Source organism: Maylandia zebra, linkage group LG3 (genome assembly GCF_041146795.1).
Source record: "Maylandia zebra isolate NMK-2024a linkage group LG3, Mzebra_GT3a, whole genome shotgun sequence".
NCBI lineage: Eukaryota > Metazoa > Chordata > Actinopteri > Cichliformes > Cichlidae > Maylandia > Maylandia zebra.
In genome coordinates, this window is record NC_135169.1 from 61,957,098 (window position 1) to 61,982,360 (window position 25,263).

At 45.0% G+C, this 25,263-nt stretch overlaps 1 protein-coding gene and 1 long non-coding RNA gene across 2 annotated transcripts in view; both read right to left on the reverse strand.

Moving 5' to 3' along the window:
- The window catches only part of LOC112432493 (NACHT, LRR and PYD domains-containing protein 12-like), a 773,783-nt gene that overhangs the window by 105,449 nt on the left and 643,071 nt on the right, over positions 1-25,263 (reverse strand). The gene's annotated exons all lie outside the window — the stretch shown is intronic.
- Positions 6,414-7,774, reverse strand: LOC143417142 (uncharacterized). The gene is made up of 2 exons (XR_013097360.1): positions 7,371-7,774; positions 6,414-7,281 (listed from the first exon to the last, which is right to left on the reverse strand). It is a non-coding gene; the product is annotated as an uncharacterized LOC143417142 (long non-coding RNA).

The window sequence follows — 25,263 nt, forward strand, 5'->3', positions numbered from 1 at the left end:
CCGTGTTCAGAGAGCCGAGTCTTTGATGATGCTGGTCTACTCAACTTACTTTTATCCTGGGTTGGACTCTATATGAGCAGCTTCCACTCTGGTTTCACTGTTAAATACACTTGTTTGATTTCACGTGTAAAAGTTGGAAAATAAATATTAAATTATTTGTTGGTACATTTTTTGCTTCATTTGAGGAATGAACTGTTAAGGTGGAGAAATGAATCAGGTTAAAATAGTGGTGCTTTAAACCACTGCAGATGTATAATGTAATTTAACATGTTGATAATGGTTGTAGTGGGCTTGTAATGTAAATGTGGTCTGATTAAATGTGACATTAATGGTGACGCTGCATAAACCTGATAAAACAGTTCTATTAGTGGGTCTGTGTGATCAGCATCAGTGAGTTAAGGTGAGGCCTTGACTAGTAGAACGTCAGGTTGGTGTATGACAACACATGAGCCAACATCAGACTCCGAGCGCTACGATGCTCAAGATCAGAAGATCCAGTGTGACATCAGCGTTACCTGGCAACAGCAGCCCTCAGCCCATCTGACTTTATTGGAGGATATTTACACCAGCAACACTGTTTAGTTTGATATGACGGATCAACAACATGCTGTGATGTCCAGTTCATCTGTAATAGATACTGGATCTAATCAGTCAGCAGATATTTGATCACCTTATTTATAACTGTACTAGACACAAACACAACTGTGTCGGTGATTCATGCAAACTTGCATATCAGCCTTTTAAGGTTTTGTAGTATTGAGAACAAAGAGGTTGTGTTAGGGCTGAAAAGCCCGACTTGTTCTCCTCTGCAGGTCATCAAATGCATCACAGAAGTTTGTATTTGCAGAAGCCTGTATATGTTTGATGGCTTTATTATTCTCTGTTCAAAGACAATAAATGTGGAAAATGTCTCATGTAGTATCAGCGTCATTTAAAAATGACTGCAAACATTTAGAGAACATGTGCTGCTGTTTGTCCTACATGTCCAACACTGAACTAACCCTGAAAACGTGATGGCAGGTGGCAGATTGGAGTTCACATGAAATATCGGCTGCATGAAGACTGAAAATATAGATGATAAAAATATGCAGCCAAACATTTGTGGACATGGATAAACTATCTGATCCAAAAAGCAGGAAGTGACACAGCTAGAAAATGAAAGTGTGTAACAGCTGAAGTCAAATGTAATGCAGAGTTGAATCTGCACTTGGATCCATCTGTGAAAGGTCCACATGTAGGGATCACATGAGTCATGATGTTTGTCAGTCCAGCTTGAAAACTCCATCTACTGTGGGCTACATATACTGGGCTGGTAGCTCCATAGTGCTGGAAAGAAACTATTCAATGTGCATATTTTAAAATCAGAGGCTCTTCTAACACAGGAGCCATGTTGAGTTTAGATTCCAGCCGACCACCGGCAGTCTGAAATGGAATGAAGCCCATTGACAGCCAGCAGGTCTAAACAGGAATGGAACGCATCCATGGATAATACACCACTTTATTTGAAGACATCTGTAGCACTGCCTCAGTTCTGGATGTTTCCACAGACTCCTCTGGCCTCTGTGCACCTAAAGAAAAGGTCAAAGGTCAGCAGCACATGTAGTTGGGATAAGTTTTCATTTACAAACAACAGTCGCACTGTGACAAAGTGGAGGAGCAGTTGCAACGCTCTCCATTTGTCCCATATGTGTTTACCTTTTCTTGCACATTGTACACATTATTCTGTTTCTATGTATTTGCTATGATTTGCTATTTGTCAAGTAACATTGCTTCACTCACTATCCCGGGTTTGTTTGTGTAAGCGTTGTGTTGCCGGCAAATCAAACATTCTGCAAATTAAGACAAATACTAAGTTATGTTTCTTTATATTTTATTATGTTACAGATTAAGTTGTTCATACTTACTTTGTTTGTCTTTTCAGTCGTCATAAGGGTCAGGTGTGGGGAAACGCCCGCCTGGGATTTCCTCATTTTAAAGTCCTGATGATGTCACATATGACATCAGCAGGTCAAACAAAGTGGAGGGGTTTCTTTTTCCATAGAGATGCTTCCTTTTGTTTGTGTTAAGGTTTAAAGGGATTTGTTGAATGTTTTTCCTTTCGTTAATACTGCCATTTAGTTGTGTAAATGTGCATGTTAGAAGTGTGTAGAGGTTTTGTGTTTTTTGGATAATCTGTGTAGCGTTTTAGATCCCTCAGTTGAGTGAGTGGTACTGGCTGGGCAATTGGAGGGAAATTGGTGGCCCTATTTAAAGGCAGTCTCTATCAGATGCAGGAGAGAGGAGAGGTGAGCTGTGTCACCAGATCCATGTTATGTTGAGTTTTGTTAATAGAGTTTATTTGGGGAGGAAGTTTTGTTAAGTTACATTAAATTAACTTCACTGTAAATAAGTTGCTCACCTTGGAAATCTGAAATGTCTGCTTCCCTACCACCTTCCTTGACGTTCGAGTCTGACTACTTCACACACACAAACTATACAATTATTTTCCTCCAATTTTCACTTGCAGAAATGGTCCTGTGTGATTTCTAGGCTGTGATATGAAAAACTAGTTCCTAATGGCAGCGATTCACTCAGTAAACATGTGTTTCCTTCACCAACCTCACACACAGATCCAATAAGATCAGGAAGTGGGCAGTATAGTACAATATGTGTTATTTTGTGCTGTACTGCCCAAACTAAAGATCTGCTGAAGTGTTGGAAATGATTCAGATGTTTATTTTGGATGATACAGCAGAAGATCAGACATGAAAGTGGAGATAACACAGAAGACCTGCAGCAAAGGGTCAGAGGTCAGACTGGGCCACTGGATTCAACAATGAGCCAATGATCATCAAGTAGTGTCTAAAGCAGAGCCCTGACGTTCTGACATTCATCACACAGTTAAAACAAATGTCTGCTGATGACTTCATCTTATGAAATGACTGATAGATGTCAGTTCATTGATCAGCTGAGCTCCTGCTGCTGATCTTCTTCATCGTGCACAGAAACATTCAGCTTGTTTCAATCAGTAAATAACTTTGAACTGTTCCCACTCAAAATGCTGTCAGAACAATGATCATTGTTACTCCCCTCGAGTCTTAATAAAGCTCAACTTGTTCTTTGTGTTTAAACTGACATTTATTTCGGACAGGAGGATTCTTCCACATGTCTTAACATGTAATGATGTCCAAACACAGCCGATATAATGCCGTCAGAACTAAAAGGAAATACAAACTTAAATGAATATTCTTACTAAAGTCCTTAAGCATTATATACAACGAAACATTCCAACAAAATGATCAATAAAGTCCACATTACACCTCACACTGCGGCTATTGCGCTTGAATACCACGCAACAGTCGCGCATTTACATACAACGATAATAAATAAAACATTTACCTCATTGGCCTCACTCAAAGGGAATAAACTTTCATTTTTACGTGGTGGGGAGGTCCAAAAAAAGGCACTCTTTATTTATCTTTCTGCACACGTGCAAACCTCGTGGCTCGTCTCTTAATTAGCTTGCTGAGTGTGACAGCCAAAAAATGCCCTACCTTTCCACACAGAGGCCGAGTCATTCTCTGAGATCTGCTGCTGCATCTTCTCAGAGTGCTGATGTTTAGCAATGTCCACTTCTTTAGTGAACCTGTACTTGGCCTCTCTGTAGCAGTCCCTGTCTCCGCTTCTGAACGTCTTTCTCTTTTCCAGCCACAGCTTTTTGAGTTTAGGAGTAAACCAGGGTTTGTCATTGTTATAATTCACCCTGGTGCGTGATGGCACAATGCTGTCCTCACAGAAGTGGATATAGGAGGTGACAGTGTCCGTAAACTCGTCCAAGCTGTTAGAAGCAGCCTTCATTGTGTCCCAGTCTGTAGACTCCAAACACGTGCGAAGCTCCTCCACAGCCTCGTTGCTCCACAGTTTTTTGGTCCTCACGACAGGTTTGGAGAGCTTCAGCCTGTCTGTACGCGGGGATCAGGTGGATCATGACGTGGTCAGAAAGTCCGAGTGAAGCGCGGGGGACCGCGCGATAGGCCCCGCTGATCGTGCTGTAACAGTGGTCTAATGTCCTCTCCTCTCTGGTCGGGCATTTAATATACTGCTTGTATTTGGGAAGCTCATGGCTCAGATTGGCTTTGTTAAAGTCCCCAAGAGCAATAATGAGAGAGTCCGGGAATGTCCGCTCCATGTGCAGTATCTGCTCCGCCAGTGCGCACTGAGCTGCCTGCGCATCCGCATCTGGCGGGATGTAAACAGCAGCCAGGATGAATGAAGCAAACTCCTGCGGAGAATAAAACGGTTTGCAGTGAATAAAAAGGTATTCCAGAGAGGAAGAGCAGTGCTGAGCAATCACTGTTACATCTGTGCACCAGCCACTATTAATGTAGAAGCAGACACCTCCACCTTTGGTCTTACCAGAGACAGAGGCCTGCCGGTCCGCGCGCAGCAGATGAAAACCCTCCAACTTGAGCGCGCAGTCCGGGATGTCCTCACAGAGCCACGACTCCGTAAAACATAAGACACAGGAGGAGGCAAAGTCTCTGTTCATGCTTCTCATCAGGGCCAGCTCGTCTATCTTATTCCTGAGTGAGCGTACATTGGAAAGGAAGATCCCAGAAAGAGCAGTTCGCAGTCCGCGTCTCCTCAGACGCACGAGTGCGCCGGCTCGCTTTCCTCTCTTTCGGCATCTCACTTTCCTGATCAGAGTCTGCAGTAAATCTGCCGCAGATGCGACAAATATTGGAAGTAAATCCACAGGTGTTGTAGTCCTGTAGTTAAGAAGCTCTTCTCTGGTGTAAGAATATCCAGAGGAGTGCCCAGACACAGAAGTTATGCACAAAAACAAAACAGAAGTAACGCACTGAAGCACCAGGGCATCCATACGCGGCGCCATCTTGGATTTGGATGCCCATTAACCTTATAACTCCTGGTGTGTGTGTGTGTGTGTGTGTGTGTTTGTTTAGAGAGAAACAGCCAGGTTCATAATGGATATAAGGAAGTTTTTTCCAAAAAAAGGAGCCAGATTCAGGTAAAAGTGTAAAATCAAATGATCCGTCAATCAAGAATAATGTTGGATCAGTGTTTCAGTATTTATATCTTTTATGTGGTTGGGTTATTTGCCTTTTGGTTGAAAGTACACTGAGAGAGGACTTTTTGTTAGTGATCTTAATAGGGCTTTGGAGTTGACGTCACGCTGCAATGCATTGTGGGAGCGCAGCGCCATTTTCGGGGTCTACGAATCAAAACAAACACACTGTGTTGGAATGACGACTACAAGAAAGATGCTTAAGAGCCTCTCAAAAGAGAATGAACTGTATAGAGACAGATTGCGTCCAGAGGCGAAGCAGCGGCACTTGCAGAAAATAGCGTGCATCGCAAATCTGGACCCATTTGAAATACGGCAGTGGAGTAAAGACCCAGACGACTTACCGCAACTGTCCTACCCCGATATCTTCACGTATCTTGTTTGACACAATGCATTACGGCGTGACGTCAACTCCAAAGCCCTATAGGGCTTTCACGTATCTTGTTTGTGGAGTAAGCGCTTACACAGCAAACCAGTTTCGTAATTACAAGTCACTGGAGGCGCACATCCAATTTACAAATGGCTGGGTGCAAGATTTGGCTATTTTCAAGCCGCCAAACTCTGAGTACGTCGTCATTAATACCAAGGTAAGTCAGCTGGAGTGCATCGAGTGAAATAGCCATTTTCCACCCCCCACCATAATTAATGTTATACATTTATCATTGAACTGCTAAAATATCGTTATCATATTATATGCCCATAATTGTAAAGTAGATGCAAATTAACACATTGATAATCGGGCAAATTATTAATACCAATTTGTGTCCTTCCTGTCTCATTTCATTTATTGTCTTTACATCAACCAATCAAGTCACTCCATTCGATGTTTGATCGCAAATTCTATAACTTCCGAGACCACCAACGATGATATTATTCAGCTATAAAGTGTGATGTGAACATATTTAGAACTTACCGGAACGAAAATGTCTTGAGCACACCAACTGATATCTGGAGACGTAACAGAACTTGATATCAGCTCGTCTCACGGCTGCTATCCAGGCTAGACGCTTTCGTTTGGTAATATCCGATACATGAGCTCCTTCATGTTGCTTCCAGGTTGGGAAAGCATAAAAAGACAATCCAAACTTATTCCCGTGCCGGTCGTAAGATCGAACATTGCAGCCGACCACACAGCAAGTACGAACCATGGCTATGCTTTCGCTCCTTACTTAGACCCCCAAAATGGCGGATCGGGCCAAAATCCTTTCCACGCCCACCCCCGTGACATCACGCTCCAAAGCCCTATAGGGTAGGGGAAATTAAAGTAAGATGGAGAGAATGGGCCAATAGCTAGATTCGTAGGAGGGATAAAGTGAGTTGCGTGGAGAAGAATGACTGGAGCCACAGGTAAAGTTGCTATGAATTGTATTAAACTACTTAGCAACAATTTAACAGCATTTCATGAACAGGAATGAAAACATAAAATAAAATACAGTGACAGCAATAATAATAACAATCAGAATCCTATCTGAGCTCAGATATGTCAGTCTTGCCGGCTTAATAGTCAGTGTTCAGTCAAGTCAAAAAGTTTGTGATTACAGTGCATCTTAATCATGAATGCAATCTTTAAATCACAATCAGCTTATTCTATCATCAAGGTGCACATTTCTATCAGAAATCAGAAATAAACCATAAACTATGGTAGCATTGCTTTACACTGCATAGCAACGAAGCAATATATTATTTACACTCAATGTACAGAATAAAATTACCAAAAGAATATACAAAAACCCACAGGCTGTAGTTTTACAGTATGTGCTAACGTATCAGCACAGTAAGAATACACACGGACATCTATCCAGTGCCGCTCGAGCATCAAATGTAACAAAAATAAAGTAGATTCATGACCTTTAAGATCAACATTAACTTATTCCATCACCTAATTTTAGTACATTTAATATGCAACAAGTAATACTAGAACATCATCAGCACACAAGCTGAGTGTTCAAAATGGCTGAACTCCGTGAGAAACCCCGTGTGTTCTCCCACAGTGAAAACGTGGTCAGCTACAGCTGCAGCTATGAGCATTAGGCTAGTTAGCTTTTCAATTAGCCTGATTCGCCCAGTCCCAGTTTAACTCACCAGCACACTTCTAATGTTCAACTCTCAGAGAGGATCTTGTTCAACTCTCAGAGAGGATCTTGTTCAACTCTCAGAGAGGATCTTGTTCAACTCTCAGAGAGGATCTTGTCCACTTCATCCGCTCCCGCGCAGATCTACAACATTGAAATTGGGCCATTATATTCCCTGTTAACTTCTTGTTAGCTTTTTAGCTTCAAGGTTAGCTTAACAGCTTCTGACTCACCGCCATGGTTTCAAGGTCCGAAATGTTCACAATAAATCAGGTCCGTTTCTCCAAGGTCCATGCAGATCTCCGGTATGGATATTTGCTCAATTTATCAAGTTAATAGTTATTTTCCAGCGAAAAGCTTGGCGGTGAAAATCAGCGATGGTCTCGTGCACCTCCGTCTCTCTCTGTGTCTGAGCACGTGACGGTACAGAGCAGGGGAAGGCGGGGCTTGTTCCTTCCTAACCAGTAGGGGTGTTAAATATACTCTTTTGGTTTTATTCCTATATTTATAGTATTTATCTTTTATTATTGATTTATTTTTGATCAACTCAGTGATTAACAGAGTAATGATGAATCACAATTAACAATAACAATGTTGTAGTGCATTACTGAGTCGTGTAAACTCACTGGGTTACATCTCTTTTTTTTTTTTTTTTTTGGCCTGTCCCGTTTGGCTCTTTTGCCATCAGAATTGTTGTCTAAAGGCAAAGAAAGATGCCCAACGGATTTACTTTACCAAACTGACCATCCCAGCCTTGCCGTAATGGTCCATTTGATTTACCTTTTATTGTTTATTTTATTTTCACTTACTGAATACGGGACAGACTTGACTGGGGGAAAGAAGGGGAGAAAGAAAGAGGGGAAGAGAAACAGCTGAGAACAGGGACGGGGGAGAAGGGCAAAAGACAAAAACCAACAGAACGGGCAGAGAAAAAAAAATGCATATATCAATCACCTGGATCACCTGCTGAGAAAGAAAAAAGAAAGCAAGCAGAAGAGAACAAGAGTAATAGAATAAACAACATCACAATGAAATATGGGAATATGACAGTAAATACTAAATGTTAAACATTATTGTGCAGCACATAAGATCAACAGAACACAGTGTGCTTTGAGGTAGGAGCCAAAAAGGGTGTAGTTTGTGGGTGTGATCACCCGTGTGTACACCTGTGAGCATGGACACACTTGTTTTTTGTTTTTTAAAAGGTTCCTTCATGTAATAATCTGCTAGAGGGTGTGGGGGGGGGGGGGGGGGGGGGGGCACAGCCCCGTCCTCCAGGGCGTGAAGCAGGTGTGGAGGAGATCAAAACTCCAGACATCCAGAGGCCCCCAGAACACAAGAGACCAAGGAAGACCAACAGAGGGGCAGCTGCGCCACTGTCCCGGAAAGAGCTGAGAAGAGTCCCAGATGAGGGCTCACTCAGCAGCCGCGGAGCAGAAGCCAGGGGGAGTTGCAGTGACGCGCCCGTGAGCTCCGCCAGCAGCCAGCTGCACCTGAGTGACCGAGCCCCAGGCCGAGAGGCCGGGGGCACCCCACCTCCGAAGTGACCCGAGCGAGCCCCAGGCTCCAGGCCCCGATAAGCGGCCGCCAAGGGGTGAGCCGGTGTGTACCTGGACGCCCATCCCCGGACACAAAGAACCACCAACGCACCGATGTCTGAGGGGGTCCGCCACTGGCAGGGGAAGTGGTGGTAGGGGGAGATAGGCCTCCAAACCTTGGAGGGCCTGAGATGTCCCCAGAGAGGTGGCGCCTGATACCCAACCTGACATATAGACACAGACATACAGGCACACACAGATACAAACATCCATTCCCACCCTCATGCTCTCATATGCACTTACTCCACACTCAACCAACGTGGAGATAGACATAAAGAGACGTTGTACACACGATCACACTCCCCAAGCGTACTCTACAAACGGGGTCTAGGTGCCCCCGCCCCTGGAGGGGGGAACTGCACCCAGACCCAGGTGGTGTTTCCCTTTTCCCTGCGGTGGGGGGAGGCAGACCGCCCCGACTCCGCAGCAGCAGGAAGGCTCCACACTCCAGACCGCAGTCGGACGGCCAACTCCTCCTCCTAGTCCTAGCCCCCCTGCTCCAGCAGGTCGCAGAGAATGGGGGTGAGAGAAGACTCCAAACCTCCCTCCACCCGCTCATTGTAATGTTGATGCATGTGTGTTCTAAGGTGCATTTAAAACCCAGGAGGGCTTGGAGCTACCTGCCAGAGAGCAGCAGGTAAGCGCATGGTCCCTCCTGCTAGCCCTCAATGTCTACGTGTATTTAAAATTGAGAGGTGGGCAACGATGCCAGGGGTGGGGTGTACACCCTGATGGTACTTTGGACTCCGTGTATCGTGCCCACCCCCAAGATCCTATATGTATGTGTAATGAGAGTGTGAGTAATGTGAATGTCTAAGTTGTGGGATAAAATTGAGGCAGAGGCAGCCAGAAGGGGACAGAGGGGGGGGGTAGCCTCCTCTGCACCCTGGTGACATACCCCTACTCCAAGGCCCTGCATGTGTGGGTGGTTGTGGTGGAGCGGGAAGAGGGAGGCAGCTGGAGATGGGGAGGGAAGGAAGGGAGGGGCAAGTGACCCCTCCCTGGGGCCAGCTCCCCCGCTGACCCCAGTAGGCACCCCATACTCCGCGACCCGCCAGGGAAAGGGGGCCCAGGCCCATCCAGACCGGGCCCAGTGTAGCAGCGCCGCCCGGCCCCACAGAGCCCGGGACAGTCCACCCAACCCCACCACAGAGAAAACTGCACCCACCCCACCATCCACTCATCTTCCAGACTACATAAGACAATAAACACCCAGGCTGAGATCTTCCTCCACCTCTCCTGTATCTCCCCCTCCTGCAGAGGGAGCTCCTGAGGAGAGGAAAGCTCCTGCAAGATGTGACAATCTCCCCCACCAGTTGAAGAGCCCCCCAGGTGGCTCGACGCACCGGCGGCACCCTGCTCCAGGGCTGGGCCCCCATGCACCCACCCGCCCACAACCCCGGCAACACACCAACCAGGACCCAAGCCCCCGAGGCCCGGTCCGGGTCCCAGCCCAGAGACGGAGCGCCCCCAGAACCTCACGCCCATCCCGAACCCACCCAGGGGCAGCCAGGCTACCAGGTCAGTAATGGGTTACTGGGTTACATCTCTGTTATCTAAATGAAGACGTGCAGCACAGCAACCACAGCGGCGCTCAGATCACACGTATCCTGTTATTATGTATAACACACAGTGAAATGTAGCCTGACACGCTCCTCGACATGTGCAAAATTTGGGGGGTAGGGGAAGAACATTATATATATATATATATATATATATATATATATATATATATATATATATATATATAGTATATACACTGGGTGGATGTGCAGTAGTAGCAGCAAGCAGGTGAATTCTGTACATTAATATGAATAGACATCTGACTAATTTACAGGATAGACAATATAAACATATTTAAAATTAAAGGAATTTGGAATGTACATTGTGCCTTGGTTTAGAGTGTCTGGAAGAGAGTCCTGTCTCAGTCAATTATAGATGATGTGAGAGGGCGGGTGTGTGTGTTTAGGGCACGGATGGCTTGGGGTTAGAAGCTCCTCTTGAGTCTCTCTGTCCTTGCCCGGATGATGCGGAACCTTCTACCAGATTGCAGAAGTTGGAACAGTTTGTTGCCAGGATGGGACGGGTCCTTCAGTATCTGCGCTGCTCTAGTCCGGCATCTCCTGGTGTAGGTGTCCTGAAGCGGGGGGAGAGCAATTCTGCAGCAGCGTTCTGCTGTACGGATCACTCTCTGGAGAGCTTTTTGGTCCTTCACACAGCTGTTCGCGAATCACGATGTCATGTTCTGTGTGAGGATGCTCTCCACAGCGCCTGTATAGAAAATCCTGAGGATCTTTGGAGAGACCCTGAACTTCCTCAGTTGTCGTAGGTGATACAGGCGCTGCCTAGCCTTTTTGGTCTGGACCTGAATGTGGGCAGCCCATGTCAGGTCTGAGGAGATGTGGACACCAAGATACTTGAAGGACTGCACCCTCTCCACTGGAGCTCCATTGATGATAATGGGCTTGTAGTCTCTGTGCTGACCCCTTCTGAAGTCCACCACCAGCTCCTTGGTCTTGCAGACGTTCAGCTGGAGGTGGTTGTCCTGGCACCATGATGCCAGATTCTTCACTTCATCCATGTAGGCCGCCTCATCGTTGTTGGAGATGGCACCCAACACCACTGTGTCGTCAGCAAACTTCACAATGGTGTTGGAGCCATGGGTGGCCACACAGTCTGAAGTGTAGAGGGAGTAGAGCAGTCTGAAGTTTAGTTGCTAACAGACTGTATTTACAAGTGACAAACTGCAACTCTACAGTACATATCAAATATATTCTTCAAATCTATTGAGTGATGTTTGAAAGTCTTTCCAGGTGAGTTTGATCCAGGAGGGTCTGAAGCCAGAGTCAGACAGAGACTGTGCAGAGACTGTAGAAGGACAGAGCAGCAGCAGAGCAGTCCAGATACACTGATGATCCTCTGTCAGATCCAGAGGGACACACAGGGATGATGCTGGACTCTACATTGTGTCTGACAGTGGAGCTGTTCTCAGAGCAGTTCACTCTGCAGCACTGACAGTCATCTGCACTTCTTCTCATTCCTCTGTCAGTCACTGCTGGATGAAGCTCTCCTCTCCACCTCCCAGTAACATGGCCCAGTCAGAGCGTCTCTACACACAAGCTGCTGCTGCTTCAACCTCTCTGGATCATCAGGACACAGCTCCTCCTCTCTCAGCACACACACCGTCCTGTTTACCTTCATCACCACCTGCAGAGAGAAGAAGGAAGAGCAGAGGAAGAAGGAAGAGCAGAGGAGATAAACGAGTGTTTCCAGAGACTCTTCATCAGCTGTCAGTCAGTGATGCAGCACATCCAGTATAAAGAGCAGCAGGGACTTCAGTGCTGGGACTGTACTAGGATTCATTGTTGCTTCACTTTTTCTAATCTTTGGATTTTTATTGAAGTTGATGAAAATGTTTTTCCCTCCTAGTTTGAGTTTGGACTTTCATTCATTAGAAGAACCTTGGTGTGTCCACTCTGAGCTCTGCAGGAACCCCAACAACAAGCCCAACAATCCAGATGGACGGTTCCAGCTGTTAACTGGAGGAATTCCATCCAAACATCTGCTCTCACTAAATTCTTCCTCACCTACAGACTGTGTTCTTCACTGCTTTAACCCTTTAAGACCTACCATAGAACCAAGTCCACTAGAGCTTATATTATATTTTTACCTGCTGTGGAGCCATTTTTGGGAGCATTTCAAGTTGCTATACATCAATACAACCATTATAGCCCAGATTTTAATAATATGTATTCATTAAGTGCATAGTAATTACATAAATTGCAAAAAAGTGCAATAAACTACAAAAAAATTGAAAATCGTTTTTGCTTTTTTAGCATATATTTGTAGTTATAGAAATTTAAGAGGCTTATCCCTCAAAACTGTAAATACAAAAAAGTTGTACAAAATAGTTTCCCACCACAGGAAATTTATTTTGAGTGTCTTCATAGTTTTATTTTTGAAATACACCAATTTTTATACACTGCAGGAAAAACGAAAATAAATATTATACTGCAAATTTGCAAAAAAGCAGCACATGCATCAAAATAAACTATTTGCAGCAGTGCAATATGAGTCCTAAGCATCCCAGAAACGACACAGAAAGTCATAAAGTCAAAGATAACTTTTAAAAAGACGAGTATAGGCCCTGAGGCCCTGATAGTAAAAAAGACTACATTTCCGGTTTCGGGCAGGTAATGGCGGAAATGCAAAAGTTCGCGCTGACGTCTATTCCAACATAGGAAGACTTATGAACAGCTGATCGGATCGGCAAAGCGTGTTTCTGGAATATTATGTTTTTGTTCCTGCAAGCTCTTTTTATGCAGTTTTTGCAAAGCTTTATGTGGAAGGAAACCGTGACCTAGGACAAGCTGATGGCATAAGATGTAAGTACAACTCCTCCGGTTTCATATGCAAAAAAAATTTTTGCGCTAGCTAACGTGGTTGCAGTCCTACTGCGATTTAAAAATAGTTACGCAAAACAGAGCGTGCCCGCTCCGATAGGCTGTAAAGGGTTAAACTTGGAAATGAATGCAGTCACTGGTCTGCATGCTGCTTTGTTCAGAGAGCTGATTGGCTGTTGACAGCGTTTGATCAGACCGTGTCAGCCGTTACTATGGTCACCATAAAGGTGACAAAAAGGCAGAAACAGGAAGTGTTTGTGTCCAATCCTGAAGCCTGTCACCATTCTCCTCTCACAGCTTCACTGAGAAGCTTCAGCTTTACAGGAAACACTGGATCTTTGTTTCATACTGACTGTGTTTAGTACAATACTGCTGACAGCACCACCCACTCACTCCATCACTGTACTGACCACAGAGTCTCCAGTCTGTAGTCTGGACTCTGCTGAAGATCAAACAGCTGCTTCACATCTGGATCCTTCAGGTTGTTTCCCGACAGTTCCAGCTCTCTCAGATGGGAGGGGTTGGACTTCAGTGCTGCTGCCAGATAATCACAGCTGATCTCTGACAAACCACAGCCCCACAATCTGTATAAAGAATGAAAGATGTAAGTTTATTAGACAAAGTGTGAGCTTGAAATCATTCAGTGTTTCATCATCTGTTCAGAGCTGAAGAAGGTTCAGAATGTAGAAGTTTAGAAAATGGAAACTCCAAACAGCTGAAGCCAACAGGAAGCAGCTTCAAACAAACACAACAAGAGAAAAAACTCACATTAAAGTCGTACATTTATCATAAAAACAGGACAAAGACTTGAAAAAGTCATGTTTTTCCTTCCAGGAACCACAAGGCTTCACTTTTAAAGGTGAAGTGTGAAAGAAATGGACATATTTGAAGTCCAACACCTTTTTCCAGTCACATTATTAAAGCAGACAAACTACAAGCTCATTTTCATTCCAACAAGTCATCTTCTGACCTGGACTAACAACACTGGTCTCTATGTGCAGCTGGCTGTTAGACCAGTGCTCAGGGAGCGTCTACAAAGTGCAACACTGAAAGAACATCACACACTCATTTGCTTCTATCATCCAACCTGAAGAAGAAACAGAGACGCCTCCCCTTCAAAGTAAAAGCTGCTCCTTTTGGACACAGTATCAAAGAAAGTCTACAGTATAACATAGAAAAGACAGAACAAAGTTTTGGTTGTTTTTAAATTGTGCAGAAATGAAACTACACTAAGCTCAATTATGTGACAGACATTTCATCCCATGTCAGTTTGGCCTCATCCTGGGCCGGATTATCCAGCACACACTCTGACCACAGGCCCAGGGGCCACGCACAGCTGGGCTCCATCCAAGAGACAGGAAACAAACCAACACAATAATAAAAAGCACCATGTGATCTTCTCACATCTTCAAGAGGGAGGCCACCCTGACCATCACTCCAGCTGAAAACATCACACTTCCATTAAAGTTGGTGAGGAAATGTTGAGCAGGATGAGCTGCTGGCTAATCTGGAGGCTGTAGCAGCAGCTCACAGTCACAGTGGATTTCCACTCATGAAAAAGCTCTGGCCGCTTCATTTCTCATCTCATATCAGAGACTTTAATGCTTCACTGAAGCTGTACTGTGATGCTTCCATATCCCAGTGAGGCCTCCATAATGATTTCAGCTGTTCTGTACACACACTGTGTGCCCTGTATGGCTCAAAGTCTCTGCAGCCTGTTTTTATCTGCTATCATCAGATCTTCATCATCCTCATTCACATCCCTCACACACTCTACAGCCTCATCAGCACTGACTTCATCTTCACTGACTGATGGAGCACAACATGAACCTGTGGAGGCTGAAACACTGTCCTGTCAAACATCTCCCCGTCACCACTCCACTTCTGTCAGCCTTTAAATGAACCCTGCTCAAGTCTGTCACTTCTGTTTGGAGCCAAAAGGAAAAACTGCTGTTCAGTCGTTTGGAAAGACAACATTTCTGAAAGCACTCAAACTTCTTCACATTTGTCTTCAGACACATCCTGAATGAACATTTAGGAACTAAAGAAAGTTTCAAACATCAATCAAAGACCTGAAATATAGAAAAACAACAACAGCCGCAGTCAGTGAACTCACCTCAGAGTCTCCAGTCGACACTTTGGATTTTCCAGTCCAGCACACAGAAGCTTCACACCTGAATCCTGCAGGTTGTAGTTGTTACTCATGTCCAGCTGTGTCAGATGGGAGGGGTTGGACTTCAGAGCTGAGGCCACAACTTCACAGTGAGACTCTGAGAGTCCACACTGAGTCAGTCTGTGATGATAGAAAATATAAAATGTGTTATTATAAAAGCAGAAAATCTGCATTATAAACACAGACTGAATGTATATGAAGACAAAACAGAGTGAGGTCATAATCTGATGAATCTGCTCTTCACATCTGTGCTTCAGCTCCTCTTACTGTGTTTGACATGACACAACGATTGAGTCTCTCTCAGACCTGCAGACTTTTAATGAGAATCTTTGTTTGGCTTTAATCTGCAGATGAAGGAGGAAGATGGTGTCACATTTAGGCTTCCATAATGTCCACAGCCTGTCACTGAGATCTGATCCAGAGTCAGAGTGAAGACACACATTTGGACTGTTTCCTGTTTTGACTCCAGAACATTTTGAATGAGTTCAGCTCAGTGAAGAGTTCCAGCTGGAAAGATGATCTCTGTTTGCTACCTGCTGTCAGGTACGACTGTTCACGTCCACACGCAGGAAAAACCTGCTGACTGTTACCAAACGGAGCAGAAATCCCATCACTGGACAATAATGATGAATGAACTCAGAGCTGCTGATATCAGATCTGATTTCAGGGGAACTAAACACAGAAATGATTGGCTCATTTTTGCTTTCTGAGCCATTACCTGCTTCTGTGTCGCTAGTTGGCAGAAAATGATTTGTATTCCTGTTCAGGGCTTCAGTGTTTATGAGTCCAGATCCAGGTGACAGCAAGTCAAAATGATGTTACCTGTCTGTGTCCAGCAGCAGCCTGTATTCACTTTGAATATTGTTATAACCTGACATGGATCAGTTTGTCTTTGATTGGTTTGTAAATGTCACTGTTTCCATTGGACCTGAGTGACGTACAAAGACAGAGAGAGAGAGAAAGGAGAGAGAGGATGGAGACAGCAAAGAGAGAGCAAACACAAACAGGTGAGAGTGGACAGGTGACCAAGGTCAGCAACCAATCAGAGAGCTTCTGTTTGACCCACAGTCACTGATGATGACTGCACATAACCAAGCAGTGTGTTACTCTGATATCAAATATGGATCCTGCTCTTATAATAATGATCATCACATGATATTATTGTGTTATTTTGTAGCTGAATACGATGTTTGTGTGATTATCAGTGAAAGAAGCAGTGAGGAGGAGGGAGAGAGAGGACAGAGGGTGAAGTTAGAAACACTAAAAGGATTTTTCATGGATTTCATGGATGATTTGAGTGATTTCCAGCAGGACACTTAAACATGTCAGTGGACGTCCTAAAGAACATATTCACTGATATGAAATGTGTCATTGAACAGGATTAATATCAGTGGAAACATGGTGGAAACAGCTGTGACTGCATGGATGTGACACACTTCAAATCTGTTCTCCACTCTTGGATTTGGGATCCATGGAGCTGCTGCTGAGTCTGTACAATAAAGGAATGGTGTGGAAGGTTGCAGCGTACGGACACAAACACTTTGTGCTTACAATCTGATTTTATTTTCAAAATTAAACTACTAACCTACACTGATCAATGATGTTAATGATCACATCTGGACTCACCCAGCATTTCTGCAGTTCCTCACAGCTGGAATCAGTCTCTGTCGTCCCTGCCATGATGTGTTGTACTTCTGCAGGTCCAACTGATCCAGAACCTCCTCTGACATCTGCAGCATGAAGGCCAGAGCTGAGCACTGGATCTCAGAGAGTTCCTTCTCTGATCTGTTCTCTGACTTCAGGAACTCTTGGATCTCCTGAAATAATGAGAGGTCGTTCATCTCCATCAGACAGTGGAAGATGTTGATGCTTCTGTCAGGAGAGATTTCATCACTGTTCATCTCCTTCAGGTTGTTGATGACTCTCTGGATGGTTCCTGGACTGATCTCTGTCTGACCCAGCAGACCTACTAAGAGTCTCTGGTTGGACTCCAGACAGAGGCCATGAAGGAAGCGAACAAAGAGGTCCAGGTGGCCGTTTTCATTCTGGAGGGATTTCTCCATGGCTCTCCTCAGAAATACATCAAGTGATTGGAGATCTTTGTCATCAAAAACACTGAAAATCCTCTTGGTGAAAGATTTTGGTTCAAGGAAGTCCTCCACCACCTTTGTCTTCCTGTTGGTGTGACAGTGGAACATGTAGACTGCAGCCAGAAACTCCTGAATGCTCAGATGAACAAAGCAGTAGACTGGTTTCTGGAAGATCACACACTCTCTTTTGAAGATCTCTGTACAAACTCCTGAGTACACCGAGGCCTCTGTCACATCCAGACCACACTGCTCCAGGTCTTCTTGGTAGAACATGATGTTTCCTTTCTCCAGATGTTCAAACGCCAGCCTCCCCAGCTTCAGAAGAACTTCCCTGTCAGCCTCTGTCAGCTCCTGTGGACTCGTCTCATGTCCCTCATGGTACTTGTTCTTCTTCCTCTTTGTCTGAACCAGCAGGAAGTGTGAGTACATGTCAGTCAGGGTCTTGGGCAGTTCTCCTCTCTGCTCTGTAGTCAACATGTGCTCCAGAACTGTAGCAGTGATCCAGCAGAAGACTGGGATACTACACATGATGTGGAGGCTCCTGGATGTCTTCATGTGGGAGATGATTCTTCTGGACAGCTCTTCATCACTGAATCTCCTCCTGAAGTACTTCTCCTTCTGGGCATCAGTGAAGCCTCGTACTTCTGTTAGCCTGTCAACACATTTAGGAGGGATCTGATTGGCTGCTGCTGGTCGGGAAGTTATCCAGACGAGAGCCGAGGGAAGCAGATTCCCCTGGATGAGGTTTGTCAGCAGCTGGCTGACTGATGACTTCTGTGTGACATCAGACAGCAGCTTCCTGTTGGTGAAATCCAATGAAAGTCTGCTTTCATCCAGGCCGTCAAGGATGAAAAAAGGCTGAGAGACAGCCAGCTTCTCTGCTGTGACCTTCTGTAATGTTGGATGGAAAACATGGAGCAGCTCCAGAAGACTGTACTGCTCATCTCTGATCAGGTTCAGTTCCCTGAATGAAAGCAGAACCACCACACTGACATGTTGGTTCTCCAAGCCCTCTGCCCAGTCCAGAGTGAACTTCTGCACTGAGAAGGTTTTTCCAACACCAGCCACGCCGTTGGTCAGAACCACTCTGATGGGTCTCTGTTGGTCAGGTAAGGCTTTAAAGATGTCCTGGCACCTGATTGGAGTGTCATGGAGGGCGTCCATCTTGGATGTTGAAGGACCTCAGTCGCCTCAAAAAATAGAGACGACTCTGGCCCTTCCTGTAAAGTGCTGTGGTGTTTTTAGCCCAGTCCAGTTTATTGTCAATGTGTACTCCAAGGTATTTATAGTCCTCCACAATGTCAACACTGACCCCCTGGATTGAAACAGGGGTCAAGTGTTTCCTGGTCTTCCTGAAGTCCACGATCAGTTCCTTGGTCTTTGCCACGTTGAGCTGCAGATGATTCTGCTCACACCACGTGACAAAGGAGTCGACCACAGCCCGGTACTCTGTCTCATCATCCCTGCTGATGCATCCAACCACCGCAGAGTCATCAGAAAACTTCTGAAGATGGCAGGTCTCTGTGCAGTGGCTGAAGTCTGTGGTGTAGAGGGTGAAGAGGAAGGGGGAGAGGACAGTCCCCTGTGGTGCCCCTGTGTTGCTAATCACCTTGTCAGACACACACTGTGGGAGACGTACATATTGTGGTCTTCCTGTCAGGTAATCAACAATCCAGGACACCAGAGAAGCATCCACCTGCATCGCTGCTACTTTATCACCCAGGAGAGTCGGCCTGATGGTGTTGAAAGCACTGGAAAAGTCAAAAAACATGACCCTCACAGTGCTCGCCGGCTGGTCCAGATGGGTGTAGACACGATTGAGCAGGTAGATGATGGCGTCCTCAGTTCCGAGACGAGGCTGATAAGCAAACTGAAGGGGATCCAGATGTGGTCTTACTATGGGTCGCAGCTGGTCCAGGATGAGCCTTTCCAGGGTCTTCATGATGTGGGAGGTCAGTGCCACGGGCCTGTAATCCTGGGGGCCACTGGGACGTGGCGTCTTTGGTACAGGGACGAGGCATGATGTCTTCCACATCACCGGGACCCTCTGCAGACTCAGACTCAGCATAAACAGTTTATGAAAGACTCCACACAGCTGGGGGACAGGTCTTGAGGACAAGGGGACTCACTCCGTCTGGTCCAGCAGACTTGCCTGAGTGAAGTCTCCTCATTTGCATCTCAACCTGGTATTGAGTGAAGGTGATGGGTGGGGGAGGGGTGTCAGGAATCTCACAGGAGGCAACAGCGCCATGTGAAGAGAGAGGCTGGCACAGTGGTGTGGCTCTGGATTCCAGGCTGACTACAGGTGAGGTTGTGGGGGTGGGAGCAGACACTGTGGTGTCGAATCTATTGAAAAACAGATTCAACTGGTTGGCTCTATTCTCACCTCCCTCAGCTCCCCTGCTGTTGGTTGGCCTGAATCCAGTGATGGTCTTCATGCCCCTCCACACCTCTCTCATGCTGTTCTGCTGGAGTTTCCACTCCAGCTTCCTCCTGTAATTGTCCTTAGCCTCTCTGATCTTGTCCTTTAGTAACACCTGGATCTTCCTCACCTCCTCTTTGTTGCCCCCTCTGAAAGCCCTCTTCTTGTTGTTGAGGAGGGCTTTGATGTCCTTAGTCACCCACGGCTTGTTATTTGGGTAACAATGAACAGTCTGAGCTGGAACAATGGAGTCGGTGCAGAAAGTTATGTAGCCTGTGATACACTCAGTAAGCCCATTGATGTCCTCGGCGTGAGGCTCACAGAGTGTTTCCCAGTCGGTCACCTCGAAACAGCCCTGTAGTTCTGCTAAGGCCTCCTCTGACCACCTCCTGACAGTCCTGGTGGTCACAGGTTCCCTCCTCACAACTGGCACATAGCGGGGGATGAGGTGAATCAGGTTATGATCTGACCTACCAAGTGGGGGGAGGGAGGAGGAGCTGTATGCATCCTTGACGTTAGCATACAGTAAGTCTAAAATCCACATATTGTCTGAATGTTGTGAGTGTATTGTCCAGTGATACATGGTTGAAGTCACTCGAGATCACAATAAAGGCACTTGGGTGCTGAGTCTGTAACCGAGCTATGGCAGAGTGGATAGTGTCACATGCAGCTGTGGGGTTAGCAGAGGGAGGGACATAAACAGCCACCAAGATGACGTGAGAGAATTCCCTGGGTAAATAATACGGCCTGAGTCCAACAGCACACAGTTCAGTGTCCGGGCAACAAATCCTTTCTTTGATTGTTATGTTGGCAGGGTTACACCACCGGTTGTTAACTAGAACAGCAAGCCCACCTCCTTTCCGCTTACCGCTAGCGATGCTGTCCCTGTCCGCCCGAACAGTGTGGAAGCCTTCCACGGAAGCATTCTCATCGGGAATGTCCTGGTGCAGCCATGATTCGGTGAAACACATCAGGCTACACTCTCGGTATTCCCTCTGACTCCGTACCAGTGCTGAGAGCTCGTCGATTTTAATTGCCAACGATCGCACATTTCCCATCACGATAGACGGCAGACACGGTTTAAACCTCCTCCTCGCTTCGAGCCTCCGCTGTCTCACCGTCACCTTTTTTCTTCTCTTCTGTCCTTGACCTCTGCATCCCCGATGTGTTTTCCTCCAAATTTCAGCTGGTACTTCTGCGGGCCTGGCCAGCGAGCCGGCCGGCATCAGGGCGATCAGCTGATCTCTGGAGTAAACAGTCCGTGAGTGTAGGAGATGTACCGCGGTCCCGTTCCTTGATAAAAGTAACAGTTCCACGGCCACCAGAAGAACAAAAACTCTCTCAATCCACATGATTGAGTAAGAGATAGAAAACGGAGGAAAATACAAGTCAGAAAAAAAAAAAGAATACGTAAGAAAAAATAGCTAAACTAAGAGAAAAGCAGGAGCGACTGTAACAGGCTGCACGCTGGTTGGCGCATGCGCACTGAATGCGCACTGAATCACAGTTTTCCTGCATCTTGACTCATGTGTGTAGAGTGTTCATAGCATCAGCATCATGTTTTTGTTATTTGTTTTGTTGGGTTGAAAATAATTAAATAAACTTGTGATCATACCTATGGATCACCATGGCACATATCACCAGCCATATGATTTATTTATGCAGATGAAAAAGTGAGTGTAATTGTGTCTGACGTCACAGTGTTTTTGTGCGCTGTGTAAAAGTAATTGCCTCTGATTGTGAGAGCGGTGATTCTGCAGGTCACCAGCTATTTAACCCTTTAAGACCTACCATAGAACCAAGTCCGCCAGAGCTTATATTATATTTTTACATGCTGTGGAGCCATTTTTGGGAGCATTTCAAGTTGCTATACATCAATACAACCATTATAGCCCAGATTTTAATAATATGTATTCATTAAGTGCATAGTAATTACATAAATTGCAAAAAAGTGCAATAAACTACAAAAAAATTGAAAATCGTTTTTGCTTTTTTAACATATATTTCTAGTTAGAGAAATTTAAGAGGCTTATCCCTCAAAACTGTAAATACAAAAAAGTTGCACAAAATAGTTTCCCACCACAGGAAATTTATTTTGAGTGTCTTCATAGTTTTATTTTTGAAATACACCAATTTTTATATTCTGCAGGAAAAACGAAAATAAATATTATACTGCAAATTTGCAAAAAAGCAGCATATGCATCAAAATAAACTATTTCCAGCAGTGCAATATGAGTCCTAAGCATCCCAGAAACGACACAGAAAGTCATAAAGTCAAAGATAACTTTTAAAAAGACCAGTATAGGCCCTGAGGCCCTGATGGTAAAAAAGACTACATTTCCGCGAAAATGACGTCACTTCCGGTTTTGGGCAGGTAATGGCGGAAATGCAAAAGTTCGCGCTGACGTCTATTCCAACGTAGGAAGTGTTGTGAACAGCTGATTGGACCGGCAAAGCGTGTTTCTGGAATATTATGTTTTTGTTCCTGCAAGCGCTTTTTATGCTATTTTTGCAAAGCTTTGTGTGGAAGGAAACCGTTACCGAGGACAAGCTGATGGCATAAGATGTAAGTACAACTCCTCCGGTTTCATATGCAAAAAAAAATTTTGCGCTAGCTTACGTGGTTGCAGAGCTACCGGGATTTAAAAATAGTTACGCAAAATGGAGCGTGTCCGCTCCGATCGGCTCTAAAGGGTTAAAAGCAAAACAAAACAAAAAAAGAGATACTCTAAAAAAAGAGACAAAATTTACATTGTAGATGAAAAATAATTATAGGAAAAAGGTTTTGTGTTGATCAGCCAAGAACAACGACAATCTCATTTTCTGCTTTTAAGTAAGGACTGTTCACAAAAACAGAGAAAGAGAGATGTGTGTTGATTCAGCAGTGATGATAATAATGAACATGTCTTAGTTTGTCACTTTCAGATGAAAAGCAGACCTGAATCAATTTTCCACATGCAGCGGTCGGAAGAAAGTCATAGTTTAACATCATTGGAAACATTCAGGCCAAGTTTTTGGCTAACTTATTTACAGCACCATGTGTCTCTCAAACTCACAAGCGAGCTCTCACTCCTCCCTGAAGACAAGGAATGCAGCTCCAAAGAGCAATAACATGGCAGATAAAGAGACAGCAGCAAAGTCCTGAGCAAAGAGTCCCAGCAAGCAGCAGCAATGTGGACAAACAGCATCGGAGAAGAAAAGCAAACCCATCATCCTGCCTGACTGGATGAATGGCACTGTGTTTCCAACAAGCTGCATCTTCGCTGTGCATGTGACAAGAACATTTGAGGAGAACTGAGGAGACTGTTGGAGTTTGACATTTGCCACCTTTGGAGTAAAATGGCAAGAAGAGACAGTGGAACACAGGACAAAGCTGAAGGAGAACTGCCGGCTGTTGGACTGTTGAAGTGGGAGAGGACAACAGAGTGAGAGGAGTGGTGAGAACACATAGGAATTTTGTTATTTAATGTGGGAAATCAAAATTTGGGTTAGCAAACCAGGGGAAAAGAAAACTGACTGCTTAAGTTGGAAAATTGAGAAGGAGTCTGAAACACTGCAAAAAAAAAGAAAAGAAACATATATAAAATCACACACACAAGCAGAACATGCATTAACCCTACTAACACAAACACAAGAGAGCTTATGAAGATTAGACAACATCTTAAGCATGTGAGTCTGTTTATCATCTTGTCCAAGTCACCTCGTGTGATGCAAAGACCAGTGGACTCATAGCACATCAGTTAAGAAATGATCAATTAATGTCCTTAAAACACATCAAAATGAGGCTCTGTAGTCTGTGTGGCCTCCACATGCCTGTATGACCTCACTACAACACCTGGGCATGCTCCTGATGAAGTGGCAGATGGTCTCCTGATGGATCTCCTCCCAGACTCCAGGACTAAAGCATCTGCCAACTCCTGGACAGTCTGTGGTGCAGTTGGTGGATGGAGTGAGACATGATGTCCCAGATGTCCTCAAATGGATTCAGGTCTGGGGAATGGGCGGGCCAGTCCACAGCATCAATGCCTTCGTCTTGCAGGAACTGCTGACACACTCCAGCCACATGAGGTCTAGCGTTGTCTTGCATTAGGAGGAACCCGGGGCCACCCACACCAGCATATAGTCTCACAAGGGGTCTGAGGATCTACATTCAGCACCTAATGGCAGTCAGGCTACCTCTGCCGAGCACATGGAGGGCTGTGCGGTCCCCCAAAGAAATGCCACCCCACACCATTAGTGACCCACTGCCCAACCATTATGCTGGAGGATGTTTCAGGCAGCAGAAGGTTCTCCAATATGTCTCCAGACTCTGTCACAAGTACTTAGTGTGAACTTGCTTTCATCTGTGAAGAGCACAGGGCGCCAGTGGCAAAGTTGCCAATCTTGGTGTTCTCTGGCAAAAGCCAAATATCCTGCACAATGTTGGGCTGTAAGCACAACCCCCACCTCTGGACGTCGAGCCCTCATACCACCCTCATGGAGTCAGTATCTGACCGTTTGAACAGACGTGCATATTTGTGGACTGCTGGAGGTCATTTTGCACAGCTCTGGCCTTTCTTTCCTACCCCACAGTACCTTTCCTTATCTTTTGTGTCCTACTCTTTTACTTAGTCTTTGATCACGGTTGTCTTTCTAGATAATTAATTTCATTTGTTCTGGGGTGAGTCACTGGATCGGGTGCATTATGGGACTGTCAGTTCACCAGTGTGCTGGCATGCTTCTTAACCCTTTAAAGCCGGTCAGAGCGGGCACGCTCCGTTTTGCGTAACTATTTTTAAATCCCGGTAGGACTGCAACCACGTGAGCTAGCGCAATATTTTTTTTTGCATATGAAACCGGAGGAGTTGTACTTACATCTTATGCTATCAGCTTGTCCTAGGTCACGGTTTCCTTCCACATATAGCTTTGCAAAAACTGCATAAAAAGCACTTGCAGCAACAAAAACATAATATTCCAGAAACACGCTTTGCCGATCCGATCATCTGTTCATAACACTTCCTACGTCCATCAGCACGAACTATCGCATGTCCGCCATGATCTGCCCGAAACCGGAAGTGACGTCATTTTCGTGGAAATGTAGTTTTTTATCATCAAGGCCTCATGAGCTTATGCTGGTGTTTTTAAAAGTTATCTTTGACTTTATGACTTTCTGTGTCGTTTCTGGGATACTTAGGACTCATATTGCACTGCTGGAAATAGTTTATTTTGATGCATATGCTGCTTTTTTGCAAATTTGCACTATAATATTTATTTTCGTTTTTCCTGCAGTGTATAGAAATTGGTGTATTTCAAAAATAAAACTATGAAGACACTCAAAATAAATTTCCTGTGGTGGGAAACTATTTTGTGCAACTTTTTTGTATTTACAGTTTTGAGGGATAAGCGTCTTAAGTTTCTCTAACTAGAAATATATTTTAAAAAGCAAAAACGATTTTCAATT